The sequence below is a fragment of the Nelumbo nucifera genome, chromosome 5, assembly GCF_055504915.1.
Source record: "Nelumbo nucifera cultivar China Antique chromosome 5, China Antique-T2T, whole genome shotgun sequence".
Classification (NCBI taxonomy): Eukaryota; Viridiplantae; Streptophyta; class Magnoliopsida; order Proteales; family Nelumbonaceae; genus Nelumbo; species Nelumbo nucifera.
The window spans coordinates 66051833-66075253 of record NC_142653.1 but is presented as its reverse complement, the minus strand read 5'-3'; positions in this window follow the sequence as shown (position 1 = coordinate 66075253).

The window sequence follows — 23421 nt, the reverse complement described above, 5'->3', positions numbered from 1 at the left end:
TGCAGCCGAGGGAGAGGTCCTCTCTTGTCGAGCAGTGTATGATCATTATGGGCTGAGAGGTTAGGTGTAAGACCATTGAGGATAATACCTGATGGGCTAATCTTGCATCTGCCCACAGTCCCTGGGTGTTACAAGGTGGCTTGGCCCAGGGACCACTTAGTGTAAGTGTTGGGCCCATAGAGCCCATTTGATGGGTTTCAAGGGGTGCACTGTCATTAACAGTGTATTCGGCCAGGCCTTGTAGCAAAGGCTGGGCCGAACCCATGTGGCTGATGTGTAGATCAATGCTTGGGTCCCACGCCATACAAGGAAGCCCAACTGGGCAGCAATTTGGAAGCCTTTTGAGTACATAACCTTAAATGGGCCTTAAGCCCATTTCGAACTGGGCTGATTTGATCAGTCATTTAAAGGGGGCGAATTCTGAAGTGGGTCAGCTAAAAGGATTGGGCTTAGACCCTATCCACTCAGAGAGTCCATGATCTAAATAAGATTTAGATCTGGAAACCTCCTAATTAGATTAGGAGACAACTGATCTTATCTGCAGATAAGATAAGGGTTATCCCTTATCACTAAGGGACTTCTAACCCAAATATGATTTGGATTAGCAGCTCCTAATCTGATTAGGAGCTGATCCCTTTTGAGATTATAAAAGGGGAAGGGGGCGGCAGCCTACTACACAACTACATCATCAACAGCATTCTTCTCTTAAAGAAAGAGAGATTGAGAGATTTCCTGCATACTGCGAATTCTCTCCTGCCGCCACCTTCCTGCCATTGCCATTCCTTCAGTTCGATCTCCAGTTCTTGGGAGCAATCAAGATTGGATCATGATTTCAATCTTTTAGGGAAAAGATTGGTTGGAGCTGTACTCAAATCGTCCAGTTGATCCTTGTGAAGGATCAAGTTCTTTTGAAGAACGTTGCTGATTCTGCTCCACCCTGCACTGCGCCATCTTCAGTGGGAGCAAATTTTGGATCCTTCCTTGGGCGTGAACACCTCCATTGGGAGATAGTATTTCTCCGTATCAGGTATAATCCTCTCCCACTCCTTTTGGTTCAGATCTGGTTCAGTTTATGGTTCAAGATTGATCCTTGAAAATATGATTTTCTAAATGGGGAATACGATTCCCAGTTGAAGGGAGAGATAAAATTTTTGAAATTCGCCCCTTATTCCGCAATCTTTGGGTGTCCATAGGATGGATCTCTCATCCCTTCACCCACACTGTAATTGATGCAGTCAGGTTGGGCTCGAGCCTGGGCTAGGCTCAGGTTGCTCAATGAACCCACTCTAAAATTATACACGCATATATCTATCTATCTATCTATATATGTATGTATATTGTTGGTACCCGGTTTGGCCGAGGGCAACAGGGTAAATTCTCTCTCGAGCTCCAAGGGCTAGCCGAAGGCTTTGATGGTTCAGAGGAGGTACACTGAGGCTAAGGACAGTAGGCCGAGGTGGATCGCCTCTGAGTACTGTGGAAACCGAAGGCTTATAGCCGAGGGTTTTCAGTTGAGTGGTGAAGTCCCTTGGAGTTTGAGGTTCTGCAAGACAATAGATGTCAGTGGCCTCGGCTGGAAGAGGGGGAGAGACCTCGACACCTTCAGTGAAGCCAGTCACTTTTCGGTTTCAGAAGGCGTGCGGTCAGCTTGACTATGAACCATCGGATCTGCCTTAATCTGGGCCATTGATTCGAGGGCGTAGTGGCTATAAATAGGACGGCTCCCTAGGCCTCATTTCCTTTCATGCCATCTTGCTGTCTTCGGATTCTGAGGTTGCGCATCTTTCTAGACTACCCGAGCTCTTTCGTTCACTTTGTTTCATCTTTTCCGGTGAGTCTCAATCACTATCAATCATGTCTGGGTATCCGTACCATACTTATTACCGAGACGGTAACCAGGACGACGACACTCCCTCAAGCTCCGGGGGAGCTTGGGAGCAGGTTCCAGAGGCTCGGGAGACCTCCGGTGATGTGGCCTCTACTTTTGTGACGGCGGAGAGACTCAGGTCTCTAATCCGCTCTTTTCACCTTCCTGGGGACCTCGTCTATAGTCTCCCCAATGGTAACTTTCCTTGGGAGCATGGTCTCGATGAGATAGTTATTTACCTGGAACAACTCGAGGCTGGCTTACGTCTTCCCCTACACCCCCTTATAGTGGAGGTGCTAAACCACTTTAATGTTACCATCGATCAGCTTCATCCCAACGCTATCCGAAACATGGTTGGGACCATTTCTTTGTGTTATGAGTATTGCCTCCCCTTGAACCTTGACATTTTTGCTTCTATTCTTTGTATTAAAAATGCCGCTCCTGGAGTTCCTCCGAAAAGGCGTTTTTACTACCTACCTCTCTGACCCTGCCAGATGGATAGAAGTTGTTCTTTCATGATTTGCGCAGATTGTTTTCTTTATTTCTAGAAACTGTTTCTTGTTAAGGGCGATTGATCTGAAATTAATTTTTGTTAAATCCAAAATTTATTTAGAATTGTTCTTTATTTATTTTTGATTTAATGGACTGTTCGAACCTGGAGATCGCAGTGCAGAATTGTTCTTTATTTATTTCATTCAATTCGGTCTGTTAATAATTTTTTTTTCTAGACTGAATGTATAGGATTTGATCAAGAATGTAATTAATTAATAGAAATAGGATTTTTGTTATTTATTTTCTTGATTAAAGAAGAAGGAAGAAGATGGCGGCGCTAGAGATTTGCAGATGGAGAAATCGCTTCCTGCGATTTGCAGTTTGTGAAACTGCAACATTGGAGATTAACCTCTGTTTTGCAGGTGGTGCAAACAGTCCATAGATTATTTTGTGATTGCTTGAAATCAAAAATTATTAATTTCAGATCATTCATGAATTAATTCTTGAATTGAAAATCAGTTTTGGACCTTTCGGACTAGATTGGACCAAAACTGTTTGGACTGAATCTGGGGTTCAAAGAGGACTATTTTTCAGTCCATTTTTCTCACTCTTTCTGTTCCAAATCTGATGTTCAATAACAGGGATTAAATTCAGCCCACCTGTAAAGCCCAGTTTTAAAGGGTTAAAACTGCAAAAGCCCATTATTGTGAGATAAGTTGTATGGGCCGAACTGCTCACTGCGATTCAGCCCATACACCTAGTAAACATTAATTGTTAATGATTTAGTTTTAAATGGGCTATTCGATGGGCTTTACAGCAGTGAATTGATTGGATCAATTCCTCCATTACATGTGATGTTTGGATGTCTGATGTGCTGCGACCATGAGCCATAAGCACTTGGCCCATGAAGACTCGTTAGTGGCTCTTGCGCACACCATGGCTGAATGCACAACATTGCCATGGTGTCCCTTAAGGTCATTGGATGACCCCTCTTTGTTTGGTGGGCCCCACAACCCTGAAAAGGGATGCGTACGGAACCCCTAGCCGATTAAGGCCCACCAGAAATCTGACTTTATGAAAGTCAGTAGGAGCCACTCTAGTTTGACCTAAATTAGAACTAGGGCATAATTTTGTTCCCTCCAACAAATATGAGAGCATGTGATAGGGAGATCCATATGATGGACTCTCTAAAGGGCTTCCGTCATTGGCACAATGATGGGTCCTTCAGTAATGAGGAAACGCACCATAAAATTGGGCTATCCATTTGCTGTTGGATCTGTTAGAGTGTTTCAAAAGATGATAGGGTCGTCATAGACCGATGTGGGAGGGGCTTCACCAGAAAATGGGAACTCTCTCGCGGTACCTTGGCGTAACCTGAATATGATGGGTAAGCACTCACTGGACAGAAAGGTTTACCTAAAAACGGCTCTGAACCTTGTCTGACAGAGGCCAAAGGGAAGCTCATTTGATGAGTGGATATGATCCGTCACAGAAAGGTGGTGGGGTTATGCAGCTGAAACAGTTGGCTTCACGCACCCCATGTGATTTCCTACATTTCCAGAGACATTTCATCGTCTCCGTCACTGAGAAATGAGGGAAATCTCAGAGATGAACAAATGGGAATGAAACATAAATTAAAAGCCATATCTATGTAAGTAACATGAATCAAACTAAGGTTGTGGACTAATATCTTTGCTGTTTTATCAGAAAATGGCAAACGGTCAATTTGCAAAGCTGCTAGACGATAACAAGCTTAAGAACCCAAACTATGCCGACTGGTACAGAAATCTTATGCTGGTCCTAACTTCCGAAAAGTTAGACAAGGTGGTGAAAAATCCTGCCCCGGAACGTCCGAGTGATAGGGCTTCTGAGGCCCATAGGAGGGACTACCAAGATTGGGAGGATAAGAACTCCCTAGCCCGCTGCTTTGTCATTGCCTCATTAGACAACTCAATACAGAGGCAGTTCGATCAGATCGAACTAGCCAAGGACATATTGGACAGTCTAAGAACAATGTATGAAGAGTAGAACCGTTCTACTCGACAGAAGGTCCTGAAATTGTTCATGACCGCGCAGATGTCGAAAGGGCAGAAAGTTCATGACCATTGTCTTCGGATGATGGGATACATTAATGAACTAGAAGCTCTTGGATCCGGGCTAGATCTTGGCACGCAAGTGGATGCCATCCTAAATTCTTTGCCCTCTTCCTTCAATGCGTTCACAATGAATTATAATATGAATAAGCTGAATGTCAGCGTCCAGGAACTCAGCAATATGTTGTAGAGAGCCGAGGATTTACTCAAGAAGGATGAGCCTGTGGTTATGCTTGCTGAAGCTAACAAATCGGGCAAGAAAAAGAGAAAGGCAAAGAAGCCCCAGAAGAAAGCTGCCAAACCTAAGAAGTAGAAGAAGAACAAGGCATCTGATGTCTATCACTTCTGTAAGCAGACCGGCCACTGGAAGAGGAATTGTCCTGCCTACCTGGAATCTATGAAAGGTAACATCGAAACTTGTGTCATAGAAACTAATATGTTAGTTACTTCTGTGTCCTGGTGTGTTGACTCCGGGGCTTCAACTCATGCGTGTAACTCACTGCAGGGGTTCAAAGTTAGCAGAAAGTTGAGTGAAGGGGAAGTGACACTATTCTTGGGAACGACTGCAAGCGTTGCAGCTGTGGCAATAGGAACCGTAGAATTAGTTTTTAGAGAAGGAGTACTTGTGCTTAAAGATTGTCTTTATGTACAAAACTTGAGAAGAAATTTAATTTCTATTTCTAAACTGTGTGCTGATGGATCTACTGTTTATTTTAGTAATATGATTACTGTTAAACAGAATAACAAATTCATCGCATGCGGGGAACTGGAGAACGGTCTCTATGTTCTGCATCCTTCTCTGGAAACTAACTTAACCGAAACTACGTCGGTCAAAAATCCCAAGAAAAGGAATCGTGATACAGTAAGTCCCACGTGCCTCTGGCATTACCGACTTGGCCATATCGGTGTTGACCGAATCACAAGGCTGGTAAAGGATGGTCCTTTGGATTTTCTAACCGTAGAAAATCTTCCCACTTGTGAACCTTTCCTTCAAGGTAAGATGTCAAAGCGGCCATTTGACGGTAAGCCTGAAAGATCTAAAGGCACACTTCACCTAATACATACTGATGTATGTGGTCCCCTGAGTGTTAGGACACAGAATCAACACGTGTATTTCATCACTTTTACAGATGATTTTTCACGATATGGTTGTGTGTACCTAATGAGACATAAGTCTGAATCCTTTGAAAAGTTCAAAGAGTTCAGACAAGAAGTCGAGAGACAATTAGGGAGAGAAATCAAGGCCCTTCGATCAGATCGAGGTGGCGAGTATCTCTCTGACGAATTCAGGGACTACTTAAAGGACAATGGGATAGTGTCACAACTAGCTCCTCCTGCTACACCTCAACTCAACAGTGTTTCAGAGAGGAGGAATAGGAGCCTGTTGGACATGGTCCGGTCACTTCTCATACGCTCACAATTACCCACATCCTTTTGGGGATATGCATTAGAGACTGCTATCTACGTGCTGAATCAGGTTCCAACCAAATCAATTCCGAAAACTCCATATGAGCTTTGGACCGGAAGGAAGCCAAGTGTAAGACACTTGAAGATTTGGGGTTGTCCTGCACATGTTAAAAGAACAAGTGCGGACAAGTTGGAATCTAAAACCAGCCGTTGCCTGTTTATAGGCTACCCAAAGGATTCGGTGGGTTATCTATTCTATGACCCAAGTGAGCAGAAAGTGTTATGCAGTCGAAACGCCCAATTCTTAGAATCCGATTACATCCTGGACACCCATCGTCAGGAAATAGTTCTTGATGAGGAGAGCTCAGGAGCAGTGGGAGATGTCCCACAAGTTCTAGGTAATGACCAACCTAGAAGGACCACTCGGGTATCCAGACCACCAGTCCGATATGCTTATGACCAGGATAGTTACCTGGTGGAAGCCTTGACTAGTTAAGAGGATCCCGAGACTTATGCGGAAGCTATGTTAGACATAGACTCCCAGAAGTGGGTGGAGGCCATGAGAGCTGAGATAGACTCAATGGAGACCAATGGAGTCTGGACTCTAGTGGATCCGCCCTCTGGGGTAAAAGCAATTGGTTGCAAATGGATCTACAAGAGGAAGAAGGGCCCCGATGGCAGGATTGAGACCTATAAAGCTCATTTGGTGGCGAAAGGGTATACTCAGAAAGAAGGCATCGATTATGAGGAAACCTTTTCGCCCGTGGCCATGCTTAAATCCATTAGGATCCTGGTAACTGTAGCAGCGTACCATGACTACAAGATTTGGCAAATGGATGTCAAAACCGCGTTCCTGAATGGAGATCTTAGTGAAGATATCTACATGCAGCAGCTACAAGGCTTCATTGCTGCTGGTCAGGAACACATGGTATGTAAACTTAATAGATCCATATGTGGACTTAAGCAGGCTTCTAGGAGTTGGAACATCCGTTTTGATTCTGCAGTCAAAACGTTTGACTTTGAGCAAAATCCGGATGAGCCCTGTGTTTACAGAAAATCCAGTGGGGATAGGATCACCATTTTGGTGTTGTACGTGGACGATGTCAAGTATGGCTATCACAGCAGTTCTCCATGAAAGATCTTGGAGAAGCTTCATACATACTGGGTCTTCGACTCTATAGAGATAGATCGAAGTGGATAATTGGATTATCCCAAACTGCTTATAATGACAAAATTGTCAAAAGATACAACATGGAAAACTCCAAGAAAGGAAACGTTCCTTTCAGGCACGTTGTCACTCTCTCCAAGAAGATGTCTCCCAAGACTTCTGAGGAGATTGAGAGCATGAGAGACGTTCCCTATGCCTCAGCCGTAGGGAGCATCATGTATGCCATGCTGTGCACTCGCCCGGACATTGCTCAAGCGGTGAGTGTGGTAAGCAGATTCTAGGCAAACCCAGGGCAGGAGCATTGGACTGCTGTGAAGAACATACTCAAATACCTTCGAAGGACAAAAGAGTTTTGTCTGGTATTCGATGGTAGTTCACTACAAGTTCTCGGGTATATCGATGCCGATTTCCAGTCGGATCCAGATGATAGAAAATCTACATCTGGGTATGTTTTCACGATAGGATCGTGTGTTGTTTGCTGGGAAAGCAGCAAACAGGGGTCCACTGCAGACTCCACAACCGAAGCCGAGTACATTGCCGCAAGTGAAGCTGCCAAGGAAGCCGTGTGGATGAAGAAATTCATACACGAATTGGGAGCGATTCCATCCAGCACATCACCCATCCCGTTGTTGTGTGACAACAATGGAGCGATCGCCCAGGCTAAAGAGCCTCGGGCTCACTCGAGGTCAAAGCACATCGAGAGAAAGTACCATGTACTGTGGGAGATCGTTGGTAGAGGGGACGTCCTGATTCAGAAGGTAGCATCAGCGGATAATGTGGCAGACCCATGGACTAAGCCACTGACACATAAGGTGTTTGAGAAACACGTGGAAAGTATGGGACTCCGGCTTGTACCAGATTGGACCTAAGTGCAAGTGGGAGCTGTTAGACAGTTTTGTATGCCCTTAGCTTCAATCCGATTTGATGTACTTTTGTTGTTTAGTGGAAATAAATAAAATACATGTTTGATTCATTTTGTTTGGTTTAATTCTGTGTAAGACCCTAAAACTGGACACTTATAGAGATTCGTGTTAGTTTTAATTATTCACAGCCGTTGGATAAATCTGGGGAGATTTATCTTGCCAAGGCTGATACTGGTGTGCCACCAAATGTTGGGATGGCCTGTCTCAGCCACCAGGGTAAGACCCGAGGCACATGCAGCATGGAATTACTTGAATCCTTGAACCGGACCAGATTTCCAGTGTTGTCTTGGACCTTGGAAACAGATGGGCAAAATTGGAAAGTTACACCTGACCCCTAGACTCGATTATGACATTTCACTAGGTGTCGGATCGGGCTGTCTTTGATATGCCAATCAGTGAGATCCTTAGATGGGGATCAAAACCTGGGTATGTTGGGACAGTCTGGGAATTCATCTGAGTGGGTGATCATAGTGACAGGATCAGCCCCTTTGTCAGACAAAGGGTAATGATCGGGAATGCACTCTCCCTGATGGAAACCAAACTGCCGGCAGTTGATTTCAATCGTTGGAATTTTGTTTTGCAAAATTAATATATTTATATATATGTACGGTTTCAAATTGTTTGCAAATGGTTTTAATTCCCGGGATCCATGTGAGTGGAGAGTGCGGCACTGTTCCTTGCAGCCGAGGGAGAGGTCCTCTCTTGTCGGGCAGTGCTTGATCATTTAGGGCTGAGAGGTTAAGTGTAAGACCATTTAGGATAGTACCTGATGGGCTAATCTTGCACCTGCCCATAGTCCCTGGGTTTTTATAAGATGGCTTGGCCCAGGGACCACTTAATGTAAGTGTTGGGCCCATAGGGTCCATATGATGGGCTCAGGGGTTTACTGAGTCTTTCAGTGAATTCGGCTGGGCCTTGTATTAAAGGCTGGGCCGAACCCATGTGGCTGGTGTGTAGATCAATGCTTAGGTCCCATGCCATACAAAGAAGCCCAACTGGGCAACAGATTGGAAACTAGTTAAACACTGAACATCTAATGGGCCAAAAGCCCATTTCGAGCTGGGCTGATATGATCACCCATCTATGGGGCAAATCTGAGATTAATGTTAGTAAAAGGATTGGGCCTTTAACCTTATCCACTCCAGGAGACCAAATTCAAATAAGATTTGAATTTGGTAACCTCCTGATAAGATCAGGAGTAAACTAACTTAATCTGTAGATAGGATTAAGATAATCCCCTATCCAAATATAGATTTGGATTGGGATAACTCCTAATTAGGAGGTTTCTTAATCAAGAAGAAAAGAGGAGAAAAACAAGGGGAAATACATCAGAATTCGAACTAGGGTTTTGGTGAAAGAAAACTCCCTGTGAATTGAGATCAGATCTCATTCATACACCAGAGAGAGAAGAAAACCAGTTCAGCCTTTTCGCCCTTGGAGATCTCCTCCTGCCGTCGCCATCTACCTTTGCAAGATTCGATCTTTGCAGAAATAGGAAGTCAAGAAATCTGTTCTTGACATCAGTCTTGCAAGAAAGACTGAAAAAGACTCAATGTTTAGTGCTTCTAGAGGGTTCTTGCGAAGGATCCAGTGTGTAGGATGCACCCTGCTGATTCTGTTCCATCCACAGCTGTGTCATCTTCAGCAGGAACGGATCTTGGTGCATTCTTTGGGTGTGAACACCAACTTTGGGAGATACTGCTTCTCCGGATCAGGTATATTCCTCCCATTTATCTTTTGGTTCAGATCTGGTTTCATTATGGTTCAAGTAGGATCCTTGAATATTGTATTCTAAATCTAGGGAATACGATTCCCAGTTGGGAGAAGGTAGGAAATTTTTGAAATTCGCCCCACCCATTCCGCAACCTTTATAGCGTCCATTAGATGGATCCTACCATTCTTTCATGTTGTGTGTTATGAAATTGAGGAATTCACCCCCTTTATTTATAGCCATCTCGGGACCAGCCTCCTAATCGAATTAGGAGAGTGATGCGGCACGATCCGGGCACTCCTAGCTGGCTGCTGACTGGCTCCTTGCTGGTAACGGACGACACCTGAGAAGATAAAGGTGAAGGATTCCCGGGGGATTTACCCGGTGGGAATACTCCGAAGCTTAAGTTATAACGCTGGGGAAGAAGAAAGAGTATAAAAGGCTAAGAGTGTAGGTCGCACTAGATCACTATGTCTCGAGATTAGCTCGTAAGCAAGTAAGAGTTCAAGTTCAGATCTAATTCGAGAGAGAGCTCTCCCCTTCGAAAAAGGGCTTTTATAGGGGCGTTCTTGTCAAATCGGGCGTAACCCCCACTGGGCTCCTGCCGTAGTCGTTACCTGCCAGGGCTGCGCAGGTGATTGTTACAATGTACTACCCGCTTGGATTTGTGACACGTTTTGAAGGGACAGGCACGCCACCATTTGTCGAGAGACGTGGGTGCAGACTGTCAAATGGGCAGGGACTGCGCCGTCAGTCGAGAGATGTGGTGCAGTCTGACAAGTACAGTCTTGTCAGATAGAAGCTTCCTGAGAGCGTCGCGTTGCTTAGTCGTGAGCTACCTTGTCGCACAGCGAGCTACTTTGTAGCAAGCTCTTAGGAGTATTTCGAGGTGACCTTCATCAAGGTTGGTCTATGGGGCAGTTCTTGCTGGAGCGAGCTGGTTTCCCAAGCTCGCGAACTGAAATAGTCTTGGAGTATTCCCTTCTTCTCGGTAGCTCGGGGGACCTGGAGCTCGCGTTGTAGCGAGATCCCCCTATAGCAAGCTATGACGTAGCAAGCTGCTCTACAGGCTCGTTACTTAGCTGTGGTCAGACCATGACGCTGAGCTATTGCTCGTGCTGAGTCAGATCCACGTGTCGTCGTCTCAGTAGGTGAAAGAATGGTAGGATCCATCCAATGGATGCCATAAAGGTTGCGGAATGGGTGGGCGAATTTCAAAAAAAATTTCCTACCTTCTCCCAACTGGGAATCATATTCCCTAAATTTAGAATACAATATTCAAGGATCCTACTTGGACCATAATCAAACCAGATCTGTACCAAAATGTAAATGGGAGGAATATACCTGATCCGGAGAAGCAGTATCTCCCAAAGTTGGTGTTCACGCCCAAAGAATGCTCCAAGATCTGTTCCTGCTGAAGATGACACAGCTGTGGATGGAACAGAACCAGCAGGGTGCGTCCTACACACTGGATCCTTCACAAGAATCCTCTGGAAGAACTAAACACTGTAACCTTTTCAGTCTTTCTTGCAAGACTGATGTCAAGAACAGATTTCTTGACTTTCTTTTCTGCAAAGATCCAATCTTGCAATGACAAATGGCGGCGGCAGGAGGAGAGAACCAAAACCGAAAAAGCTGAACTGCTTTTTCTCCTTTTCTGGAGAGTATGAGATCTGATCTCAAAATTCGCAGAAGGTATCCCTTGTGTATCCAAAAAGGTGGTTCGAAATCTGATGTATTTTCTTAGGGTTTCTCCTCTTTTCTTCTTGATTAAGAAACCTCCTAATCAGGAGTTATCCCAATCCAAATCAGTATTTGGATAGAGGATCATCTTAATCCTATCTGTAGATAAAGTTAGTTTACTCCTGATCTTATCAGGAGGTTACCATATTCAAATCTGATTTGAATTTGGTCTCCCAGAGTGGATAAGGTTAAAAGCCCCATCCTTTTCACTAACATTAATCTCAGATTCGCCCCATCTTTGGGTGATCATATCAGCCCAGTTCGAAATGGGCTTTTGGCCCATTAAGTATTCAGTGTTTAATTAGTTTCCAATCTGCTGCCCAGTTGGGCTTCTTTGTATGGCGTGGGACCCAAGCACTGATCTACACACCAGCCACATGGGTTCAGCCCAGCCTTTAATACAAGGCCCAGCCGAATTCACTGAAAAACTCAATGAACCCCTTGAGTCCATCATATGGACCCTATGGGCCCAACACTTACATTAAGTGGTCCCTGGGCCAAGCCATCTTATAAAAACCCAGGGACTGTGGGCAGGTGCAAGATTAGCCCATCAGGTATTATCCTAAATGGTCTTACACTTAACCTCTCAGCCCTTAATGATCAAGCACTGCCCGACAAGAGAGGACCTCTCCCTCGGCTGCAAGGAACAGTGCCGCACTCCCTTCTCACATGGATCCCGGGAATTAAAACCATTTGCAAACATTTTGAAACCGTACATATATATAAATATATTAATTTTGCAAAACAAAATTCCAACGATTGAAATCAACTGCCAGCAGTTTGGTTTCCATCAGAGAGAGTGCATTCCCGATCATTACCCTTTGTCCGACAAAGTGGCTGATTCTGTCACTATGACCACCCAATCAGATGAATTCTCAAACTGCCCCAACATACCTAGGTTTTGATCCCCGCTAAGGATCTCACCGATTGGCATATCAAAGGCGGCCTGATCCAGCACCTAGTGAAGTGTCATAATCGAGTCTAGGGGTCAGGTGTAACTTTCCAGTTTTGCCCATCTATCTCCAAGGTCCAGGGCAAGACTGGAAATCTGATCCGGTTCACAAGTAATCCCATACTGCATGTGCCTCGGGTCTTACCCTGATGGCTGAGACAGGCCATCCCAACACTTGGTGGCACACCAGCATCAGCCTTGGCAGGATAAATCTCCCCAGATTATCCAATGGCTGTGAACATTTAAAACTAACATGAATCTCTATAAATGTCCAGTTTTAGGGTTTTACACAGAATTAAACCAAACAACATGAATCAAACATGCACTTTATTTATTTCCACTAAATAACAAGTACATCAAATCAGATTGAAGCTAAGGGCATACATAAACTGTCTAACAGTAGGTCGGGTCAAATCATCATCCATCAATTGCCCCCCACTCCTCGGGCTAAGAGTGTTGCCTTAGCGTGAGGAGTTCATGAAGTGTGACGGGTTGATTTGACCATAACTCAAACTTGATTGACTGCTCATATTAAATGCACGCGCGGGAATCAGGGGATTTCTAACTTTTCGAATAGCGAAAATGTGCTGAAGCGGCTCTTAACTCCGGATGTCGTGCAACCGCCATTACCTCAATCATGAGAGACGTGCAGCCAGTCACTTTTCGGTTTCAGAAGGCGTGCGGTCAGCTTGACTATGAACCATCGGATCTGCCTTAATCTGGGCCATTGATTCGAGGGCGTAGTGGCTATAAATAGGACGGCTCCCTAGGCCTCATTTCCTTTCATGCCATCTTGCTGTCTTCGGATTCTGAGGTTGCGCATCTTTCTAGACTACCCGAGCTCTTTCGTTCACTTTGTTTCATCTTTTCCGGTGAGTCTCAATCACTATCAATCATGTCTGGGTATCCGTACCATACTTATTACCGAGACGGTAACCAGGACGACGACACTCCCTCAAGCTCCGGGGGAGCTTGGGAGCAGGTTCCAGAGGCTCGGGAGACCTCCGGTGATGTGGCCTCTACTTTTGTGACGGCGGAGAGACTCAGGTCTCTAATCCGCTCTTTTCACCTTCCTGGGGACCTCGTCTATAGTCTCCCCAATGGTAACTTTCCTTGGGAGCATGGTCTCGATGAGATAGTTATTTACCTGGAACAACTCGAGGCTGGCTTACGTCTTCCCCTACACCCCCTTATAGTGGAGGTGCTAAACCACTTTAATGTTACCATCGATCAGCTTCATCCCAACGCTATCCGAAACATGGTTGGGACCATTTCTTTGTGTTATGAGTATTGCCTCCCCTTGAACCTTGACATTTTTGCTTCTATTCTTTGTATTAAAAATGCCGCTCCTGGAATTCCTCCGAAAAGGCGTTTTTACTACCTCTCTCCCCGCCGCGGCTACAAGCTCTTGTACGAGCTACCAAATAAGATTCCCGCGTTGAAGCGGGATTATTTTTTGGTCCATAACCCCAAGGGGTGGCCCTTCCCAACTTCTTGGAGGGGTGCCATCCAGGACCTGGGGCCGAGCTGGACCCTGAAACTCAGAAAATGATGATGTCCTGGGCATCGGTAGGCATCCTCTGTTCGGACTACTTGACCGAGGAGAAGCTCGTGCAGGCCGGTTTGGGTCCGGGTAGGTTGCCTTTTTAGGTCGCGTAGTGCCTTGTAACAAAATTGTGTATACATACATTTTTTTTCTTACCGAACTATTATCTTGTGGATTTTTTGGCTACCATCATGTCTGGTGTTGACGCGCGCCGCCTTCTCTCAAGCAACCAGAAGCGCAAAGTGAAGAGATCGCATCCTGACCGGACTCCCACTCTGGGGGTACTGAGTTCAGATCTGCGGAGCCAAACTTCACTTCCCCACCGCCTGAAGTTCTGCTGCCTCCATCTGAAGGAGGTGCGGGCGGAGTTGGCCTCGAGGAGGGCGAGCTCCCGCAGCAAGGGGTGATTCCTCCTTGTCCTTCTCAGTCGTTTCCCTACCCGCGGCTCCCAGTGGGTAACTGGGAGGGTATTAATGACTATGTAGTGGCCAGGCGGAAGAGCCGAAGGGCGATCTGCCACGAGGAGATCGCTAAGTGGGGGGAGATGGAGCCCGGGGATCACGCCGCACTCGCCTCCCCTCACTGTATGGTGGTAAGTGGTCCTTCCCCTCTCCTTGTTTTTGCTTCCTTTTGCTGCCTTCTGACCTTAGTTTCCTGTTGGCAGGTGAACTCCGCCATCCACACCATGGCCCTCCAGACGAACATCCACTCCAGCGACGCTCACAACCAGAGGGTCATCGTTCAGAAGCTCCAAGGCGAGCTCAACCGGACCCGGGAAGAGCTCCATCACACTCGTAAGGGGAGTGAGTCCCAGGAGCAGCTTGTCCGGAACCAGGAGGCACAGATCGCCAGGCTTTCTAAGGAGAGCGCGTGCTATAGGGAAGAGTCATGGAGGGTGGCCGCGGAGAGGGAGCTCTTTTGTCAACAGGTTCGGGACTTGGAGTCCACTCTTCTGGACCTAACTCGGAACTTCGACAACATGGCGGAGGCCGAGCAGGAGAGGGCGGTCTAGGATTTCAAGGACTCCCAGGAGTATCATGACCTCCAAGTGGAGTATGGCTCGAGCTCGTACCACTCCGGATTCAACCTCTGCCGCTGGTTGGTCCAAAAGAAATTTTCTGGGCTCAATCTTGACGACATCACCATGAAGGGCCTGTCTCCCGAGACGGCGGACCAGGCGGAGGAGGAAGAGCCTGACTCCCCGGAGGATGAGGACGAGGTGGAGAAGGTGGACCTCTGAGGCTGGCGGCATTGGTTTTCTGCTCTGATTTTTGGTGGCTCCCGGGTGCCATAAACCCGGTCTTGAAAAGATCTTGTTGGGCAGTTGTGCCCTTTTTACCTCCCGTTAAACTTCCTCGAGCTGTTTAGCTCAGTTATTTTTTTTTTATATTTTTTTAATTTTTTTGCAATCGTAATGAAATTTCTTTTTCTTCAAAGTATGGCGTGCTCCCTGTATTTTTTGCTAAAGCGATCCCATCACCCCAGCTATTTGAGCTACACACCTAAAGTAGGACTTTTCGGTAGTCGTTATCCCAAGCTGTCCCTTAACGTTCAAGGCTTCTCTATGATATACCGCGAAGTGATTACCATGTAAGCCCGAACTATGCGCTTGTTGGTGATTCCTTAGTTCAACCAACGTACTGAGATGAGCTATGCTTCATAAGGTTTAAAGCCGAGCTGCTTACGCCTCTGATATTTCATACTCTGCCTTCGCCACTGAAGTGGTTAATTATTTCTTGATGTCGAGGTCTTAGTTAGCTCGATTTTTTAGCCCTTAAGCTGAGAGGGTGATTTATAGTCTACCCTTGAAATTTGCCCATGCCATGGAGGCGACTAGGTCTTATTGCGCCGAGGTCGTGTTAGCTCGGCATTTTGGCCCTTTGGCTTCTGGGAGTGACTCATGGTCTACTCAGTAGTTTGCCCATGCCGTAGAGGCGACTGGGTCTTGTTGCGTCGAGGTCGTGTTAGCTCGGCATTCAGGCCCTTAGGCCCTAAGAGTGACTCGTGGTCTACTTAGTAGTTACAGGTAATATTGCCTTAAGTTGACAATATTCCATGCCCGAGGTACTTGTTTCCCTTCAAGGGTTTCGAGCTCATATGTTCCTTCCCCGAGCACCCGTTTCACTCGGTAGGGTCCTTCCCAATTCGGTCTGAGCTTGCCAACGCCGGGCTCAGGTACCATAACTTTACGAAGGACAAGGTCGCCAACACAAAGGTTCCGCTTCTTAACCCTGGCGTTATAGTACCGAGCTACTCTTTGCCGGTAGGCTACAGTCCTGATATATGCGAGGTCCCTTACTTCGTCGAGAGGTCAAGGTTGGTACGGAGCTCGTCTTCATTTACCTTGTCGTCGTATGATTCTAGTCGTAGCGACGGAACCTCGATCTCAGTTGGGATGACTGCCTCGGTGCCATAGGTAAGGTTGAAGGGAGTCTCTCCTGTGGCGGTCTTCTCTATGGTTCAGTCAGCCCATAGAACACTAGGTAGCTCGTCCGCCCATAGTCCTTTAGCTCAGTCTAACCGTGCCTTCAGTCCGCGGAGTATAGCTCTGTTCGTGACTTCTGCTTGGCCATTTCCTTGAGGGTGCACGACCGAAGTGAAGTTCTGTCAGATCCCCATATCTTGGCACCAGTTCTTGGAATTTGATGTCCTCCGTTATCAGAGATTAATACCCGAGGTAACTCAAAGCGGCACACTATGTTCTTCCAAAAGAAGTTCTGAACGTTTTAGGCTGTGATTGTTACACGAGGTTCGACTTCTACCCACTTGGTGAAATAATCCACTGCTACCACTAGAAATTTCCTCTAGCCTGTTGCTGGTGGAAACGGTCCAAGTATGTCGATGCCCCATTGCGCGAAAGGCCACGGGGCTACTGAGATACTTGAGATTGACAATGAGCTGATGGTGGATGTTGGCATGTCTCTAGCACTTGTCACACTTTCTAATGAGCTCAATGGCGTCTGCTTTCATTGTTGGCCAGTAGTATCCCTGTCGTAGTGCTTTTTGGGCGAGGACCCTGCCCCCCAAGTGTCCGCCGCACAGGCCCTCATGAGTGTCACGGAGCACGAGCTCGACTTCGGAAGGTCGCAAGCAGCGCAGGTAGGGGAGCATGTAGGATCTTCGGTACAGCCATTCGTCTATCATGACGTATTTGGCTGCCCGACGCTCTACCCTTCTAGCGGCATTGCGATCTGCAGGAAGGGTCCCGTGTAGCAAGAAGCTCGCATGTGGGTCAATCCAGCTCGATTCTGCTTGAACGACATGAGCGACCTCCTCTACCCCCCCTCGAGAATGCTAGGCCGAGGTAGGTTCTCTATGTACACGGTTCTCAGGGTGTTATCACTAGTGCTAGCTAACCGGGACAAGGCGTCGGCCTCAGTGTTCTCAGACCTCAGGACTTGCCTGATGAAGTGTGACTGGAAGTTGGGCAGAGCCTCTCTTACTTTGGCCAGGTAGGCAATCATAGTCGATTTGCGAGCTTCGTATTCTCCTGTGACTTGATTGACCACGAGCTGGGAATCGCTGCAGATGATAATGTGCTTGGCTTTCATCTCCTTGGCTAGAACTAGCCTGGCTATCAACGCTTCATACTCTGCTTCATTGTTGGATGCCACGAACTCAAAGCATAGTGCATACTCCAGTTTTGTGCCACTTGGTCCGTGAAGAACTATTCCGGCTCCACTGCCCTGCTGGTTCGAGGAGCCATCTACGTTAAGGATCCAGGGCTCCTCATCCCAGTTCGCTCTTGGCCTAACTAGGCCTGGGAGCTCCGGACTCGCCCGAACTGGGGGCCTCGCGGCTTATATTGGAGGTCGTACTCGCTGAGCTCAGCGGTCCACTTCGTTAGTCAACCAGAGACCTCGGGCTTGAGTAGGACTTGCCTCAGAGGTTTGTTGGTGAGGATGATAACAGTATGAACTTGAAAGTACGGACGAAGCTTTCGGGCTGTAATGACTAGTGCATACGCCAGTTTTTCTATCTCTGGATATCTCATTTCTGCTCTCTGCAACACTTTACTAACATAGTAGATAGGTCATTGGACCCGATCTACTTCTTTTATTAGTACCGAGCTAATCACTTCATCACTTGCCGAGAGGTACATCTCTAAAACATCGCCCTCTTCGGGCCAGGTTAAGACCGGTATTCTAGTGAGGTACTTTTTGAGCTCGTCAAACGCGAGCTGACAATCTTGGGTCCATTCAAACCCTTTGCTTTTAATTGCTTTAAAGAATGGTAGGCAACGATCTGTTGACTTGGACATGAAAAGGCTCAGGGCGGCTATCCAGCCGTTCAGCCTCTGAACCTCCTTCATTTCTCGGGGTGGCCTCATATCTAAGATGGCCTTTATTTTCTCCGAGTTGGCTTCAATGCCGTGCCGGTTTACGATGTATCCCAAGAATTTACCCGAGGTGACACCAAAGACACACTTATTCGGGTTTAGCTTCATATTGAATCTACGCAGGATTTCAAAAACTAAATTCAAGTCTTGTATTAAATCGCATGAGAGCTGGGTTTTGACGACCATGTCATCCACATAACATTCTATCTTTTGGCCAATCAATGGCTCAAATAGTTTGTTTACAAGTCTTTGAAAGGTCACCCCGGCATTTTTTAGCCCAAAGGGCATGACCTTGTAGTAGTACAAACCAAACTCGGTTATGAAGGTAGTCTTTTCTTCGTCTGCCGAATCCATCCTGATCTGATTGTAGCCCGAATAGGCATCTAGAAAGCTCAGCAACTCGTGCCCCGAGGTCGCGTTCACCAGACAGTCGATTCTGTGGAGTGGGAAGAAGTCCTTTGGGCAACCTCGGTTCAGGTCGGTGTAGTCAACGCACATGCGCCATTTACCGTTAGCCTTTTTCACCAGAATGGGGTTGGTCACCCAGCTCGGGTAATAGACTTCCTTGATAAAATCGGCTGCAAGGAGCTTCCCGACCTCCTCATCGACTACCCTCCATCGCTCTGGGGCTAGGTTGTGTTTCTTCTGTCTAACGGGCCTAACTACAGGATCAGTACTAAGTTTATGAGTTACGATGCTAGGGTCTATGCCGGGCAGTTCTGCCGTAGACCATGCAAAAACATCTAAATTTTCAAGTAAAAAGCATACCAGTTTAGAACGTAGGGGCTCCTTAATGGAAGCACCGATCTGAAGAGTCTGGGTTGGGTCTTCCACCGAGGCTGGGATAGAGGCGGTCTCTTCTGTGGGCGCAGCTCGCTCCTCGCTTTTCTCCGTAGGTTGCTCCAACTCGAGGTCATTGGCCACCTTGGTTTTTCCCTTTAGGGCGGTGACATAGCATTTGCGAGACTCAAGCTGGTCACCTCGCACTACCCCAATGCCGAAGTCCGTGGGGAACTTCATGGCCAAGTAGTAGGTGGACACCACAACCCGTAAGGCATGGGTAATCGGCTGACCTACTATGGTGTTATATGGGGAGGGGATTGGGACTACTAGGAAGTCGTGGTTGATTCTCACTATGCTAGGCCAGGTGCCGACTTCCACAAGTACTGTTACCCTTCCTAGGGGCCGAACTTCCTCTCCGCTGAAGCCTACCAGGGGAGTGTTCACGGGTTTTAGGTCGCACTCTTGAAGCTTGAGTTGGTCGAAGGCCGTTTTGAAGAGGATGTCTGCTGAGCTGCCCAAATCAACAAGGACACGCCTAACTTTGAAGTCATTGATCTTCATCTTTATGGCTAGCGCGTCGTCATGGGGGTAGTGGACCATGCGCACATCGTCCTCTCTGAACAAGATGGGGTCTTCTGTCCTTGATCACTTCGGTGGGTTCCGCTCTTCCCTGCCAATCTTGCGAGCAGCTGCTGAGGTGCAGCCCGCCACAATCGAACCTCCGACTATGACATGGATGGTCCCCCGAACTGGTCTCTCTTCGGGGGGCTCCTTCTGCGGCTGTTCTGCCTGCCTGCTAGACTCGGGAGCATCTCTACTTTGCTTCCCTTGTCGACCTGCTTTATTATTATTATTATTAATTTATACAAAATTTCTCAAATATCCGCGACAGATGAGTTCTTCTATCTCATCGCGGAGATTTTTACAATTTTCGGTACTATGACCGTGATCTTTATGAAAGCTACAATACAAATTTTTATTCCTAGCGCTAGGATCGGCCTTCAGCCGAGGTGGCCACTTCATGTACGGGTGTCTTTGATCACCATGAGGATCTCGGCCCGCTTTGCGTTGAGGGGTGTATAGTCCCTTTCTGCTGCTGGAGCTCGGAAGGGCTAGACTGGCCTTGCCCCCCGAGCTGTGTCTTCTTCTTCCTGTTGTCGGCTTGAGACGGGGGTTCTGGCTCCCTCTTTCTTTTTTCTGGGGCTAGCTCGCCCTTCTGGTTGATTTCCTCCTCTGTCCCTATAAACCGATCTGTGAGATTGAGGAACTCGGTCACGGTCTTAGGTTGGTTGACAACTACGTGCCACTTGAACTCTTTGTGGGTGATGCCTCACTTAGCTGTTGTGAGGCGAACTGTGAGATCTAGGTCGGGTATCTGCAAACAAGCGTCATTGAACCGCTTGACATAGCTCTGGATGGACTCCCCTTCCTTTTGCACTATGCCGAGAAGGCTCTCCTAAGTTCGCGGGCACCTTTTGCTAGTGACAAAGTGAGAGGTGAAAACTTGCACGAACTGTGCCCAACTTCTTATTGAGTCGGGCGTGAGGTTTCGGTACCAGGTGTGGGCTACTCCTTTGAAAGTGGTGGAGAAGGCCATGCACATGCAGGACTTGCCGGCTCTTGCCAGGTGCATCTGGGATTGGAAAGCGTCCACGTGGTCACTTGGATTGAAAGACCCATTGTACTTATCTAGAGGAGGGAGCTTAAAGTCCCTTGGCATGGGGATAGCGAGGAGTTCTGAAGATAATGGGGAAGAGACTGAGAGGAGAGGGGTAGCTTCCACTTCACCTGAGCATACCTCCTCTTTTCCTTTGAGCTCGTGAGAGAATCGAGTAGTAGTTCGGCGAGCTCGCCGACGTCTTCGCTGCTGCTTTGTTGGCTCGGCGTTGGTGCTTGACGCTTCAGTATCGCCGAGCTCGATAGGCTCAGACTGCCGGTGGTGACTCTGGACCGAAGGGCCCGGCCTATAGTCTGCGGCCAGGACCTCGAATGCATTCTCCGCGAGCAGGAGCTCGAATTGCGAAGGCCGGGGTGATATGGGCTTGGTTGGCTGGGAGGCCCCGGACCTGCCTATAGGCTGTGAGGCGGGGGTAGTTGGCCTCTCCTTCTTGCTATGGGAGGAGGCTTGGTGATGAGAGGAGAATTTATCATATTTTTATCCCCAATTACTCTATCTTTTATACTGAATTAGCACCTAATTGGACTCATATTTCTGTTCAGGGCATGAAAGAAGGCATCAAGAGCAAAGAAAGACAAATCGGATGATTTTTCACAGTTTTGACATCGTTCGGTGATCTGGGCCTAACTCGCGTCTCCGAACTCCGAATGGGCTGATTCAAGATCCACTGGAAAGATAAGAGAAAAAGCCACAACTTTCATATTTTCGGTTTTCGCAGATTCGGCATTCATCGAAGTCAAATCCGGGCCCGAAGTCGCGGCAAATTCACAAGAAGGCCCAATCCGCAGCTGAAGCCCAACTTGCAGAAAAGCCTGGCTGAAGCCCAATTCGCAGAGGAGGTCTAATACGAATCCAAGAACAAGAAACTGAGAAGAGTCCTTCCAGATCTAAGTTCTTGATGTAATCTTAGAGAGATAAGAGGATTGAGTTCATTAGATAAAAAGATAAGATTAGAATTAGGATAGGACTTTCTATTCTTGTAAAGATCAACTTCAAGAGGAAGTAGAAGACCACCCCTTCCCCTTTAAGCTATATAAAGGAGGGGGCGGAACAGATTTAGGCATTACACAATCACTCAATCTCTGGATTGAATCAAGAAGCAAAGGAGCAATCAGTCAAGAAAGGAGAAAACCAATCAAGAAATTGAGGGAAGGTGATCAAGAATTCAAGAAACTTCAAGAAGAAGGTGGCGGCAAGAAGAGGATATCTCAGCACCATGGGCGAATTCAAGAGTTCTTTCTTTCCCTTTGTTTGCTTTAATTCTTTTATCATGAACTGATTTGTTTCTTGCTAGGGTTGTGGAAAGCCTAACCATGTTAATGAATATATTTTTATCTTTAGGATTTATCCAAGATTGTGATTTTCATATATTCTATGAATTATTGTGCTTAATGCAATTAAGAGCTTGGCCACCTCTTAATTGATTTGTGTTATGTGAATGAATCGAGAGAGGAATTCACTTAATCGACTGAATAATTCATAGTGTGAATTGAATGGTATATAAAGATATATATACATGATTCATCTGAACTTAATGGTTTATCTTGGACTTAATGCATTTCCATCTTGAGAGCTCTACTCGAGAGATCGAAGGGTTACCTGATGGACGTAGTTTTAATATATCTCAAGAGAGAATATTAAAAAAATTTGGAAAGACCTCAGCTTATGAAAATGATAAATAATCTTGGTTAATCGAACCGATCAATATTCATTGCATCGGTTAGGTGGACCAAAAGTCCTAGCGATTCCATCCATTGCAGATTCGATTAGTGATCACCTTTGCTTTTATTTTCTTATGCTAATTTTTATTTTCAATAGTTCTTGCTCAAATCTGAATTTCGGTTGTCCAGATAATTAGGGAAGACTGTGGTTCTAATATTTATTTTGTTAAATCCCCATGGGAATGATATTTTATACTACTTGATAACTAGTGCACTTGCTAGGCTTATATATTTATAGCTAACACTTGGCTCTTGGCAGGATCCTGAGCCTGGGAGGCCTCTCCCCAGCAAGGTCGCTCACTCCGGCGGGAAGGCTTGGTCTGCTTTCTAGCCGGATGCCGAGGGGAAGCGACGATTGGGCCTGAGGCAGAGAGGGGAACAACTGCTGGTACTGGTACTAGGAGACCTGGTGCAGCACTTGTTGTTGATAGAGTTGGAATTGTTGAAATTGTTGCATTTGAGCCTACATGACTCGCATGCATTGCATTAAATCCTCCAATTGGTTCGGGTTGGCCGCTGGGGCCACAACTGATGGTTCAGCAAAGGTTGCTCCAACTGTGGGAGGGAGTGGAGCGACCGTGGGTGCCACTGTAAGAGACACGTTCAGACTGGGAACCCTGTCCGTGGAGAGAGAGACAGTAAACTGTCTGATGCAGACAGTAGGAAGCTGGGGCTGCTCCCCAAAAGCGTTATGGCTGGTGCCACGTCCAGCGTTGCTGGAAGAAGCCATGAATGCTGAGTTTTTTGGAAGAAGGAACTGTAGAAGCTTAGAGGAAGGCTTTTAGAAGCGTTTCCCACAGACGGCGCCAAATGATGCGGCACGATCCAGGCACTCCTAGATGGTTGCTGACTGGCTCCTTGCTGGTAACGGATGACACCTGAAAAGACGAAGGTGAAGGATTCCTGGGGGATTTACCCAATAGGAATACTCTGAAGCTTAAGTTAGAATGTTGGGGAAGAAGAAAAGAGTATAAAAGGCTAAGAGTGTAGGTCGCGCT